A 15,134-nucleotide genomic window follows, 5' to 3' on the forward strand; every position below is an offset into this window, starting at 1 on the left:
AGGCACAAAAACCACTTGGTTGGGGTTAGGGAAAGATCATGTTTTGGGTTAAAATGATCACTACTTCCTTAAAGTTACACAACCTTCATCGCCATGGCAACAGTAAACACCACGTTACGTTTTTAAAAAAAAAAGCCCTGACTCATGATTGAAAAGATGACATTTGCGATTGAAACGGGAGACGAACAGTGGCCTCCTACAGCAAAGTCCACTTTTTACCTTTTTGCCATCTATCTAACTATTCTGCCATCCACCCAACCTGCATCCTTGTAAGGAGGAAGCCACCTTATGTTGACGTCATCTGAATTGTGTCACTTCCGTCGTCATCATTACGTCATAATTACTACGGACACTAGATGGTGTCTGTCACCTAAACGTAACTATAGGTCGTTTTTGGCGACTGAATTTATGACCTATAGTGTCGTTTTCTTGGGAGGACAGGCTCCTTCTGCAGTTATTTAACGTATTTTTCAAATTCCAATTCAAATTAATACGAAACTATTGTGTAGATGAGTTTCATGAAATTTAAAGTACATGTGTACAGGAGGAAGTTATTCTCAAAAATAAACATCCACTAAATACATGCAGCCTACTGTGTCTTATATGTTTTACACTTCACAGCCACTTTGAGTAATATATAATATCCAAATTTACTCATATGGAAACTAAATTTAAAGTAATGATGATAAGCTGCCTTGAATTAGCTCTAAGATGAAAAGCCTGACTCAAAATGTCCTGGTTTTGTGGCATATTTATCTGCACTCCTCATTCATCAGTTTGTTCCAGTTGCACGTTAGGCCTGGGATTTGTGAAGCTTAGTTTGTCTGCTTCCTCTGCCATCTTTAACAACTATCATAGCTTAAAGCAGATTCTTCTCACTCTTTTACTACTTACTATACCTTCGTCGAGAGCTGACAGTGTTAACCTGCCCTCCATCACAAAAATGTCTCGATTGAATCATCCAAAAGCAGGAAAAATAATGAATATATCATTTAAAGCCTCTAATACCCCCTTTTCCTTATTAAGCAAATCTTTTCATTTTGTGTGTAATTTCACTTTGCTCTCAGTTGTATTCAATGCCATCTTCTACTCCACAGCTTATTGTTACTGTTCTGGTGGCTAAGCTCTTTCAGAGATGCTGGGGCATGAACAAAGCCAGTGATATCTAGTGAATTCTCATTACAAGGGGATTATCATATGTGCCGGCATGCATTCCACTCCCACATCATTAAGTGTTTTGGACCATTTACAGCCAATTACACTATTGCTAATGCAGTTTTTTGCGCCCACCCTCCCTCCCAGGTCTATGATAATATTTGACATGTTTTGACAACTCAGCATGAATTTATCTTCCTTGGTTTGTTTGTAGCGGATTGGACTACCTGGTAATCACTATTTGCTCTGAAGAAGACGTCTGTTTCTTCAGTGTGACTAAACATCAGGACCCATGTCTCAATGTCACATACGCTCCAGCTAGAAGGGATGAATTGGTACAGTGTAAATACTGATCTGAAAGATCTATTAATGCTTAATGAGCCATTAATATTCCTGAATGAGTCATAATCCCAGTTAACATGTCTCTCCCAGCTGGAAAGATGTACTATTACCTGGTTCACAGCAGGTTGCTTCAATTAGACGCCCACTGCACAGCCTCAGCTGCACAACACAAGCCTCAAGTTCAATGATGTGCATATTTTGTATAATGCACATACATTTCTCTTGCAGTTTTAGGTTATTCAGGCTATCTTTAAAAGTGAATATTTCTTTACAAGTTTCCTTACAAGACTAAGACTACAGCCATGCTTGCACCTCTGTGAGGCTGTACGTCGACACAGCACCAATGTCTTTTGAGTTAAATGCCAACGTCAACATGACAGCATCCTTACAATGACAATGCTAACATGCTAACATGCTGATGTTTGGCAGGTCATTTTTTGCCATAGTTACCATTTTAGTTTAGCATGCCAACATTTGCTAATTAGCACGAAACACAAAGTGCAGCTGAGGCTTATGGGAATAACAGTTTAGCTAGCATTTGGTAGTAAACCCAAGTGTCGGGCAGAGCTTTTAACCTGATGATGGTGCTTGATGAAAAGTCAGGGGATCACCAAAGTTCTTCCAATTTTTCCCATGGGGAACATGAATATCTGTACCAAGGCTCATGGAAATCCATCCAATAGTGGGACGTCCCAAAGTAGTGGATCAACTGACTGAGCTGACTGATTGAGCATCTGGCTTTGCCACATATTGCAAAAAAATCCACTGAACTTGAGTGATAAACCTTGCTTTGCTCTGCTGAACTGAAATCATGCAGCACTGCTATTTTCTGGATCAGTCTTTCTGCATTGATCATGGGTCATTTGACTGAAATTAGTAGTTGTTAGATATGTGTTGAAAATCATTGGTTAATCTACTGCTGAGACATTAATGAGCCACATAAAATGTGCACAGCAAGTCTTTCTTGCCAAATGCAATTAGAATGCTGAATGCATAGCCTACTCTGAATTTCACAAAAAAAACAACAACTGGCCCCTCTCCTTTTTTGCTTATCACAGTTTTTTTTAAATAAAATAAAATGTGTGTAAAATGTATTTTAAACTATGTTAATTTGGAAATTTGTAAGATAATCTTATTTGTTTTTCACTAAAAATCAAAAATATCAAACTCATGGTGGCTTTAAAGAAAAAGTCAGGGGACCAACAAAGTAAATGTCTAAAATTTCATGGCAATTTATCCAGTAATTGTTTAGATAATTCAATTGGGACCAAAGTAGTGGACTGCTAATATAGTGCTGTATGTTAAAATAGCGCCTTTGTTCCATAAAAACTGGCTCCCTGCACAAATTTCAAACATATTGTTGGTTATTCCAGTATGATATGAATGGTAATATGTTTTCCTAAGCATTGAGGAAATGAATAAAGAGAAAAAAAAATCTGTTTACCCAAACTGTGGGAATATTTTAAGGATACCGATTTAGGCTAATGATGGACAGCAAGCTTTCAAACATTTGTTAAAAAGGATTTTTCTGTCAGTTGCAAGGCTTTGATGGTAAAACATCCGAGCAGAAACATGAAAAAAGAGATTACCTCCACAATATAAGTTGCTGTTGACCAGAGAAAACATGTCATTTCTCATCAACAGTGTATATGAGAGCATTCAATATCAGCCCTCCTGCAGGCATCCAATCTCCTTCCAAGCTGCTGTCTGTCTGCTTTTCTCATTAGATTTCGTACTCTTATGCATCCCAAGTATTTTTGAAGTGCATAGTGTGTGGAATGATGCAATGCATTCAAGTGTCAAGCCTGTACAAATCTCATCATGTCCAGAGTGATTCAGATATGGAAAGTTTGGTATCCTAGCAACACCCAATAAAAGCCGGCTTTGATTTGGGTATTGCTTGTGGCCATCACAACTTAAGAGTCAACAGGGTTGCCTCCGTAAACTGATGAGAGAGTGTTTACAAGCAATCAAATGTTGTTTTAATCATTCATACTGGCTCCGTGGTAAAGCAAAGAAATAATGTCTTTTCTTCTCTTGAAAGAGAGGTGAAGTGCGTGTAATCCACCTTACCAAACGGCTGATTTTTACATGAGCGTAGACAAAATAGACCCAATCAGTTCTTTGAGCCCGGCGGTGATTGCTGAATTAAACCATCCGACTGTCTTTCACACTGGAGGGTCACATTCACAGATAGGTGTCATCATGTGTCACTGCATCTGATTGTGCCTTGATTGCCAGTTCTGCAAGAGGATAATTTCATGGCAAATATTGGCCCTTTGTGGATTTATCACACACTGATACTGAACTAAAAAAGCCTGGCAGGCTCTTTCAGCCAGGAATGCTGAGGGAGCTAAATCCTTTTTATAGAACTTTAGTTTCCATTTATATCGTGTTTACATTCATGACATTTAATTTATGATGAGACAATAACTTTAACGGAAAAAGCCATAAAGAAGCTTGTGCCAGCAAGACTTGCAGTGTGTCACAGTGAAAGAAAACAAGCATAATTTTGTACAGTCAATACCTGCTCTAGTCTACGTTAAAGCTGCATATTTTTTTATCCATGTTATATAAAACTAAACTTGTCTTCTCACCTTCAGTTATAAATTGCCTCTGCTAGAGAGAATATTGTTCGGTGTCGTTCAGCTCAGACTCTCTGGGCTCTCCATGTTTGCCCAAATTTAATTCTGGTGTTATACATGGACAAAAAGTAACCTCAAGCTCAAGCACAAGTTCAAAAACATGAAACGTTTAATTCCAAACCCCTCCTAAAAAGAGCAAACACAAAAAAGTTTGACTTGCAAATTAAATTTTGTCCACCTCTTGTCCCTCTGGTATTCTCTGGTAAAAAAGCCGTTGCAGACCAGCTGGGTTGGTAAACATGCTTTGTGGATTTCACACTAAACTGAATTTCAGCTTTTTCAAAGTCATTTCTTACTGTTCATTGGAACTGCTAGTGTGCAGTGTGGCCCAATGAGTTTTTATACTTTATAAAGTTCCATCTTTTGCAATTATAGTGATCATAAATACTGAGCAATATGGTTTGTTGATATTTGATTTCAAATTTTCATTGTTTCAGTTTCAAATACAGATAAGCTGGTGCAGTATAAGCAAATACCATATATTCCCTAAATGCAAGTCAAGTTTACATATGATTCATTTGCTTATACTGACACTATATTGTTCGGCATATTATGATATAGATATACATATTAAGCTTACTGACAGAGAGTTACTGTAGATGACAAGATCGATACCACACTCATATCTGTCCCTTAAGGCTATTGTTAGCTTTGCCAACCATAAAGACTAGACAGAGGAGAAACAGGTAGAGGGTTAAGAACCTAATACTGTAAACAACAAATTCTCATTTTTACACATTAAACAAAAAAATATATACTGTATTGTGTTAATTGGGATTGGGAGCAAGGCTAGCTGTTTCCCAGTCTTCATGTTAAGTTATGCTAACTGGCTGCTGGCTGTAGCCTTATATTTAACAGACAGACATTAAGGTGGTGTCAATCTTCTCATCTAACTCTCAGCAAGAAAACAAATAAGTGTATTTCCCACAATGTCAAGTCAAGTCAGTTTATTTATAGAGCACATTTAAAAACAACACATTTTGACCAAAGTGCTTTACAGAGAGATGACAGTTACAATCAAATAAAATCACAGACATAATTATGAGGATCAGCAGAAAATTAAACACCTAACATAACTGATCTCACAAACTTGACATCTGGAACAAAGTTGGAGACAAGCAATGATGAAATAGACAATTTATTGACAATATATAAAAACACAGAAATAAAAAAAACAAATATGCCTCAGTAAAATTATTCTTATACGTTGTAAACATCAGTGGATCTCCTGGAGAAATAGAGGCTATAAAAATGTAAAGTGAGCATATATACATCGAGTGGTTTGGTTAAGCTGTGTTCATCAGACCTTGAAATATATTAGGGTTTTTTTTTGCCCTTCGAAGGCAAAAACAATACAAATCTGCTCAGTAAAAGCTATCACATTTCCTTCTGATCAAGTTGTATTTCAATTTCAGTTTAAAATAATCAGATTGCTTCCATCCAGTTTACCAATGAATTTGGAGAACAAAACAAAACAAAAAAACAAGGCTGTGTAAAGACCTGAGCTGGTTTGTTGTGCTCCGTTTTTATCAAAGAGAATTATTTAAGACTTTAACATGAAAGTTCACACTTGTCTTCCCGTTTTAAGCTTTCAAGATATTCAACTCTCAACGGACTGCACACTTGACTTTGCTGTACAGATCTGACACAGTGGTAGAAGTATGCCTGTTCTGGTGGGCAATCTGAAACTACAGAACAGTAATTTGCCAACCTGGGTGGAATAATTTTCAACTGACCAACCACATCATTGGTATCACTCGTAATTTGGTTTATTGTATAATTGGGTAATTACACAGTATATCAAGACATAAACATTTCTCTTTGCATTTGTTATGCATGAAATGCATTTCCTTTTAGCCAAGTAATCCATATAATTGTAGATCAAAAAGGTTGAACACTATTAGGGACTCATTTGTTTGATTAATTTGTTAGATAAAAAACAAATTGTATATAATAATTTATGTAAAAGAAGAGCACACAATTTTAAATATAATTCAGTATATAATTTCAGTTATAACAGCGGGTTACTAAAGCAACAGTAGAAAGGTATTACAAGAGAGGTATAAAGCTCTCTTGTAGACTGCAGAGAGAAAAATCATTCTGCTCAGACCTGACTGGTATGGTAATAAATTGTACACATTGTATGTATCTGCAAATGCACAGCCACCATGTCAATTATTTTTCCTCAGATGACAGATAACACATTCTACATGATTGCATTTAAATAGATTTTTTTGTGATTCTTTACTGTTGCATTCACTAACATCTGTGCCATGCAGGTGATAACTATAAATGGCTTTAATGTGCAGTCTGGTGCAGGGAAGCCACTAAAAAGACTGCACATTAGAAGTAGTGAATGTTTGTAGCGTGCAAGATGCAAATGATACAGACAGATACAGTGATATTGTAAAATTAGTGATAAGAAAAAGTCTGTTGCATAAAAGTCCCAGAACATAGGATTATAAACCCAACTGGGTCCCAAAGCAGTGTGACAAATTGTGGATAATGTGCTGATGCTAACCGTGGGAATATAAGAATCTGAAAGCAGGGAGCTTTTCAAGATGGAACTTCCCCAAATGCTTGAAAGATAAGTCTTTGATGAGGACGCTAAAGCCGGGAGCTCGCACCTAGACAAAAACGTGACAGATCATTACCTATGCAGCCTCCACATTTTTCTGCAAGTGGGCTCATGATGAGGTGAATTCCGCCAACAGCGGGCCGACTTTGAAGTGATTCATGGTATTACTGCTTTATTACTGCTCAAGCTAGTGAAATATTAGATGTCATACAGTTTTACAAAACTGAATCCAGTAGTGTTGCAAACTACCACATGTTTTTGTCTGGTTTAATTTTAAATCTTGACAATCAGTTTTGTTATTAGAAAGGATTTGGAGATTAAGTCATGACAGCTTTTGTGGTGAAAAGAATGGGAGCAACTAAAATATTGACACTCACTTCTGTGATGACACATTATTCACTTGAAAATTGAGAATAATATTTTAAAATTAACTTTAAAATGAGACAAAGGAAATATTGAGGTGATTACAGAATTTATAAAACATTTCATTGTCACCAAAAGTACAACCTTAGCTGTTTTTTTCCAGCTTTTGCTTATTTTCACTGACACATGCACAGTATAAGTGATAATTTATCTCATGAGTGTAAAATGCACTGTGAACCAGAGTTTCTATAATTCCACATCTATCACACTTCATTCTTAACACTTTCAGATAGTTTTGAACAGCCGCCCCAGGGCCACATCACCTCAGAGAGTGAACAAACACTCCAACACCAAATAATTCTCCTTGAAAAAACAACCACTGGGAGATCTGCTATACAGGACATTGCTGCAATAGAACAGTTCTTCTCACAAATCACTATGAGGAATGTGTTCATTCCTGAAAGACAAGACAAATCAGATCATAGCTTGCTGTATCATACTCTCTATTGGATATATTTGTACAATAAAGGATACTGGTAAACTCATTTTCTGGGACTCTGCTTGTTTTATAGTATGGCACCATCAGTACACAAGCATCCCTTATTGTATTGTTCTCCGTGTTTGAACCTTGTAACACTCTGCAGACGTATAGCACATTTTCACCAAGAATTCGTGTTAGAAATCTATTTTTGTAATTGGTAAAAGATGGGACATGCAGTACTGTAGGCATCTGTGCAACTCTTTGCAACTCAGTAATCAGCCAGAAACAAGTCTTTTAAATGAAACACCAAGTGCATAATTTGTAACTACCCTCCAGAGCGACACATTTAAATATCCCCCCAGACATATTTTAAGACATATCAAAATACTTGCTTTCATAAAAAAAAATGTGTCTGATGCCGTTTTTCCACAAAAAAGGTTCAATTACCTCATTAAAATCCACAAAATGACATTTAGTCCTCTCTCATTGAAAAATCCAGAATCTATGAATATGCAAAATATTTGGCACTTCAAAAGCTTTACTGCTGGAAACTCCTACTTCACTGAAAAGTCCGATTTTAGTGTTTACACATCATACTTATGTCCATACTGGACCGGTGTTGGCTTCCAAAATAATTGTGATGTCACAAATCATGCTTGTAGGTAGACGCTTTAAACTCAGCACAGTGAAGTGAGAGCAGAGAAACTTTCCTCCTTCAGCAGATGAATGTGAAAACAGCCTTCTTGTGTCAGACTCTGCACATACATCATTCTGCACAATGAAGCTCCAACATTCAAGTGAAGTAACAACAAGCAAAACATATTTTTGAGTGGGACTTTAAGCATTTTCTGATCTGACACCTCCATTGGTAGGACAACATTGTTTGTCAGTGACTCCCTGAGGTTTGGTTAGTTTTAGGCACAAAAACAACGTTATTAAGGTTAGAGATAGATTGTGATTTCAGTGAAAATACATTAACTACTTTATTGAGTTAGGGGACCTTTGCTGTCTTGGTTAAAATAATAATTACTTGGGTCAAGTCAGGGGAAAAGATCATGGCTTTGTTTCAAGAAACCAATGTTGACTGTTAGGAAACATTGTCTTCCATGTCAAAGTCAGCCACTTTATTGTCCCATCCATCTATCGATCCATGCTGACCTCTTCGCAGTAAGGTTCTAAAAATGCTGTGTTGCCAGACAGAAATAGAAATTACATTCATATATTACTAAATTGCAACAGCAAAAACATTTTGCAGGAAACGTAATGCTTGACGAATTACATTTTCTCTCAACATAATGATAAAATATTGTTAATCAATGTATTTGGCAAGTAAGAGCAAGAAATGTTCACTGAGAACAAATTTCATTATTTTTCCACCAAAATATCTGATCCTGCAGTACAGTATGTGCTGGTATGACAACATTATGACACTTTTTTATGGTAGTAGTTTTGTATAGTAGTTAAGGATAGGGAAGATCATGGGTCTTGGTTTAATACAGTAAAAAGTCTGCAATGACTTGAATCACAATGCGTTTATTAACATTTAACTGAAACCACAATCTTTCACTAACATTGACCAAAGTGCTTCTCTTGCCTTAAATCTGACCACAGTTGTGACTCAGGATACGAACCTCAGTCCCTCCTTTTTTTGAAGTCCTCCTTGAAAAAAACATTGCATGTGAAATAATCCAGACAGTGATTATGTTTGTCAAGTCAACACAATTGAGACAACAGTTTAATAGTGTATAAATGTAATTTCTAGGTGACAGTGTTGGAACAAACTCAGCCCCCTCATACCTGAAGGAAAACCACCAACTCACCAGTGCAGCACCTTGCATTTGTTTTGCTTTGCAGTGCTGTTGTCCATCTGAACACCTTCTAACAACTTCACATAAGTACTTCCCTCTGCTTCTGACAGACAATAGTCATCCTAAAGCCACAATACTGTAGGTCTTTGTCACATGAATGTAAACGTATATGTTGTTATTGGGAATTTGCTGAAATGACTGTTTCTGCTGGAGTCTCGCTATCAATGTAATATTATTATCAGGCCTTGAAAAGTTGCAAGCCAGTGTAGTTAGTTTATTCTTCAGACATTATATACTATAAAGTGATTGAACTAAATGTTGGTTACCACAAGACATTGATGTAGTAGTAGTGTCTAAATCTGTCACGTCAGCAGGCTCTGCCTCATTAATCTGTCTGATTGATCCTGTGTAGGTGTCTCCATGACCTTGCTTTGCACCGTGAGACCTGCATCCCTGTCATTGTCACCTGATCTGCCTTTTTTGGTTGATGACAAACAACATAGACAATATACAGTATGTGGATTTTTGGAACCGGAGATCCATCTTTTTGTCAGTGTGGATATTAAGGGTGTTAACTTCAACTGTTAAAAATCTTGATAAATGGGTCCGTTTATTTATTTTGGTCATAAAATTATGACTTTCTTGCAGAAAGGAATAATACTCAATTTGGTTAAAAACCTTTTAATATGCAGTATGTGATAAAATGATTTTACAGTTAAGTAAGTTTAGTAATATCTTCTGTTTCAACCCTCCTCTGAACAACTTGGCACATATTGAAATAAGTCCCGGCATGCAGTTGCTCAGCTTTTCATTTAACTGATGACAAAACTCCAGTGCAGCTGATAAATTATTTTTTTCCCCCCAAATTTCTTTCAAAGCAATTACAAAAATCACCCCCTCTGCAAAACCAAAATATAAGCCAACACTGTAAGACTGAATAAACAATCTAATCTTACAATCATTGCCTGTGGATTACAGATAAATCCCTCTCATTTATTAAGCTCTAGGATGATATACTGATAGGCTACTACATACCAAAAAATGGGGAACAAATGAATTCAGTGACATGATATTATTTGGTCTCAAGTTAGAATTCAATACAGAAGAGGCTTTCACCTGAACATGTTCTGTTTGCATAACTTTGTGCTGTTCCACATCATCTCTTTGACACAGCTGCCATGCCTTTCATTATTCTGTAGTCGAAGCTCAGTTCATGCAGTGATAGAGACTGTAAGGAGAGGATCAGTCGAATGTTGTGCATAGTGCAGCTCCTCAGAGAAATCAATGCCGGTTACCTATATGTGATGGAGAGGCTTTTAGTGATACTGAAAGTATGCACTGCACAGTTGTTTGTATAGCAGCAGTGAGTGTGTTAGCAGAGGTGATGTATTTTATTTTTCATTGTATTTCTAAAATATAGCAGAGACAGTATGCCTGGCATGGTATAGTAACACCAACACAGTGATGATCTCTGCACTTGGACTTCACATGGCATTCATTCAGCAGGGGTGCAAACTCATAAGATGTGAAAAAGGTGACAAAGATGCAAACCCCCTAGGGGGGGTCCAAGGGCACACCCCCCTGGGAAGAAAATTTTATATTAGCTTTGGATTTACAGCCAATTTTAGGGATATAGGGAAAAACTCACCCTAGAAATGATGTAATCTTACTGCTGCAAAAGTAAAATAATGGGCGCATCAGTACAGAGCACTTAAAAAAAAACAACAAAAAAACAGTCAAGAGAGTGCAGAGCCGGGTCCAAAATTATATTAAAGTGCATTGCCTCCATTAGCTATACAATGAAGTTCATCAAACAAAACAAAAACACAATATACACAACTGATAAATCAAATGAAAAACATGAAAAAAGTTTATGGTATATTTTGGTAGAGAGAGAGAGAGAGAGAGAGAGGCAGACAGGGATTAAAGCAAAAAAAATCTTTTGACTTTTTTCAAGCCACAGCCAAGTCATATTCCCCATGTCTAATTTGTAAAACATGTTATAAATTACACTACTTGCTAAACAAATCACACAGTATGTAAAATTATGAGATTTCAGCACCACTCCACACATAATGTTCTCTAATACAGCCATCAAGGTTAAATACTCTAGACCAATAGTGTTTTACGGGAAGAAGATGATTTTGAACAGCTTTTCTATTGCCAGTTTTCTCTTTCGTCATTTCAATGCCTCTTTCAGTTTATGAAATAAAACTGCTTTTTCTTTTTTGCAAAGCTGGTCTCAGTTTTTACTTTTTCAAATAGTCAACCATCTACATAGCTTTTCATTACATACATCTTTATTTGTCTTATTAATTATTATTATACACATAAGATTAAGGGAAGACAACATACCTGAAATTGCTATATTTGTTCTGACTTATTTCATGAGTTCCCTAATTTGCATAATTTCATGATAAAAAAGAAAGGTTATAATACAGAAATATATTGTGTGTGGGTCTATATTAATAAATTTCATTCTGATAGAAGAGCAAGATTTTGGGTGGGGGGATGTGGCCTTAAAACACATCCATCCACACACACGTTGAGGTTAAGACATTTCACATAAGCTTGGCTATGTTCGAAATTGGGCCTACTAGTACAGAGAAAATAGATGATATAAAGTAGGGATGTCAATGATTAATCAATTATCGGTTAATTTCCGATTAAAAATATATTAACTGATAATGCAGAGGGCAAGGGATGTGCGGTGTAACTGTCAGAAAATGTTCTGCAGATTTGCTGTGGTATGTGGTTGCACCACCAGGTGGAGCCTCTTACTTTTTAATGAGATTGAGTGACAGGTGTGTTCGGTGACCGCCCCTAAGGGCGAAACTCAAACTGTAAAACAAACGCACCTCCCTGGCTTCGGAGGAAGAAAAATGTTGCAACATGCCTTGATCTGCTCACTGTGGCAATTCTGAAGGATAAGATTGTAGAAATTCCATGGAGTTGTTGTTTGGCAGTTGTCCAGTTTAGCTATCTGGAGCTTATGCTAATGCTAAACTAGCATCTTGAACAGAAGCAGCTGTTCGGTTAATGCAGGCTGAGAGCTGAGTGTCAAACAGTGGGACTCTAATTACACATGCTTCCAACAAAATCAACACAAGAGTGATGAACTGTATAAGCGACACCCCCTTACTCTGAGTATAATTGCATTTTAGCGGTGGCAGTAAATGGACTGAAAGTCGGAGCGACAGTATTTCTGTGTCTGTTGCAGCTGAGTAGCTGTTTCCAGTAGCTGGACTAACGTTAGCTACAGTGAACAACAAACATCACTCCATCATGTAGATCCACAGGTCTCCAGATTATTTTATATTAAACCAGTCCGACTGAAGTCTGTTGTGGGTAGATTTGGGTAACTTGTTTTACATTTACACTGTAAAATTATAATACCCGCTGTACCAACAAATTCTACGTATTTATTTTAGTCTACTACTGTATATCTGAACAGACTGTATATGCAGCCTGTTCATACGGCGCACGGGCTAACAGTTAGGCCTACAGGACACAATGAAACTTCTATCTGCATGTTATTTTCTGTTAATAATAACATGTTATTTACTTTCAATTGGCAGGTTAAATGTGAACTTGCCAAATGCAAGGCTAATGTTAGCTGGCTAGCTAACACCTGTAGCAAACTGTTATCTGTCCATCGTTTATGTTAACTCTTAACTTCACTGATTGAACATTCAACAACAATAATACTAATCTTATTGTTGTTATTACGTTATGTGGATTTCCGTAAACAATCCCCCTTGGCTCGTGAATGTGACAATCTGCAAAGAACAACATCTAGTTGGATGCAGCTGTCACTGTATTTTTACAACATCAAAGTCATTGAATGAATGGGAAGTTCTCTCTCTCTCTCTCTCTCTCTCTCTCTCTCTCTCTCTCTCTCATCCCCCCAACCTTCCTGAATTTAAAAAACTCATCAGATCTACACAAATCACACAAATGACCTATTTTCGATTCAAAATGACAAATTTTGCCGAAAGGTGACAAGTTTGCACTCCTGACTCAATGGGATTGATAGGAATAGTTCAACATTTTGAGATTTTTTGCTTTTATACTGAGAAGTAGATGAGAAGATTGATGCCACTCTCACGTCTGTGTGGTAAATGTTAAGCTAGCAGCCAGTTAGCTTAGCACAAAAAGTGGAAATGGGGAAGCAGCTGCGCGCTAAAAAAAGCTGTTTCCCCCTTTTTCAGTCTTTATGCTAAGCTAAGCACCTGCTAACTCCAACTTAATATTTAGCCTACTGTGTAGACATGCGAGTGCTTTTCTCATCTCTCGGTAAAAAAGCGAATAATCTTATTTTCCACAATGTCAAACTTTTTCTTTAAGACTCTTGTTTAACGTACAGTTTGATTTTCAGCTGTTGAACAGTGTTGTATGTGTTGGCCTGGACTCAAGTAATAATGTAGGTTTTGAACTGTACTGTCAGAGGCCTTTTGGAGCTATAAGCTTACTGAACATAACAAGATGTGGATCTGAGGTGGTTCAGACACCTGGTTAGGATGCCCCCAGAGCACCTCCCTTTGGATGCATTTCAAGCACAATTAATGGGAGGAGACCAGCCAGGTAGGAGACAGAGGGCAGACCAGGATGTGCTAGAGGGGTTACATCTCCATTTTGAGGTCTCCCAGGGAGACATGGAGGGAGCTGGTGCTGCGCTCTGTCTCCTGCAACTGCAATCCTGACAAGGATAATAAGTAGGTGGAAAATAGATTGATAGATGGTGGGCGATTCTGACATTGTTGTTGTTCAGCAGCACATTGGCTGTATGTTTACTTTCAGCTCTAAAAAGTTACTTGTACCATGTGGGTTAGTGGGGTGTATGGGGCTAATATTTATAAGGAAAATTTTAGGTATACTCTACGATCTAGTACATCTCACAACAAATCTCAATGCAAAACAACACTACCAGAAATTACAACCCAAAAAATTAGCAAAAAAGTCTGCGAACATTCATCTGAAAAAGCGTCAACAAAAATTTAACACGATCAGCTTCATAAAGGTAATAATTATTCCATGGTTTTTGCATTACATCGTATTATATCATAGTGGTGTTTTATGATAAGGACTCCACCTACTGTGAAGTTTGAGATACACTGACGGCAAGAATATCATCTTTTATGAACTTCATTTTTGTGTTGTTGATTGTGTTTCAATGGTTGCTGCTAATAAAATATAACAGATATATATCTGGGCTAGCAGTAATGTTCATATGGTTATTTATTTGGAGATGTATTCATCACTGCTCTGGACCAAAATCACAACCAGTAATGGAACAGTTTGTTATTTTTGAAGGTAAATGTTTTGTGTGTGGCCATGTCTTAGTCAATGTTATTGATATAGGTTATTTTCATAGTGCCTATCTCTATATTTGCTGCCCGCTGTTTCATTTTTCCTCCAGGTTTATACCAGGCTGGGTTCAGAGATTTGTCAGAGCTGACCTCAGAAGAGCAACATTTCCACCGCCGTAGGCTGTATACACAAAACTCAGCCTGCAGACAGCATCTGAACAGCAAAGACATTAGTCCCATTTATTACCCATCCTGGCCGAAATTGTTTTTGTCCTTCACAGTGAGGGTTCGGCAGCATTTCCAATTACCAAAGACACTGTGTTGACCCTCAAGGGCATTGGCAAGATGAGAAAAGATGTAGATGTGAGGAGGTTCAATTCTATTCAATCAATATGCTTTTTATAGGCTGTGCTTGTCTGTCAGAGGAACAGCAGTATCTTTACCCTCTGCAAA

The sequence above is a fragment of the Thunnus albacares genome, chromosome 10, assembly GCF_914725855.1.
Source record: "Thunnus albacares chromosome 10, fThuAlb1.1, whole genome shotgun sequence".
Taxonomy (NCBI): Eukaryota; Metazoa; Chordata; class Actinopteri; order Scombriformes; family Scombridae; genus Thunnus; species Thunnus albacares.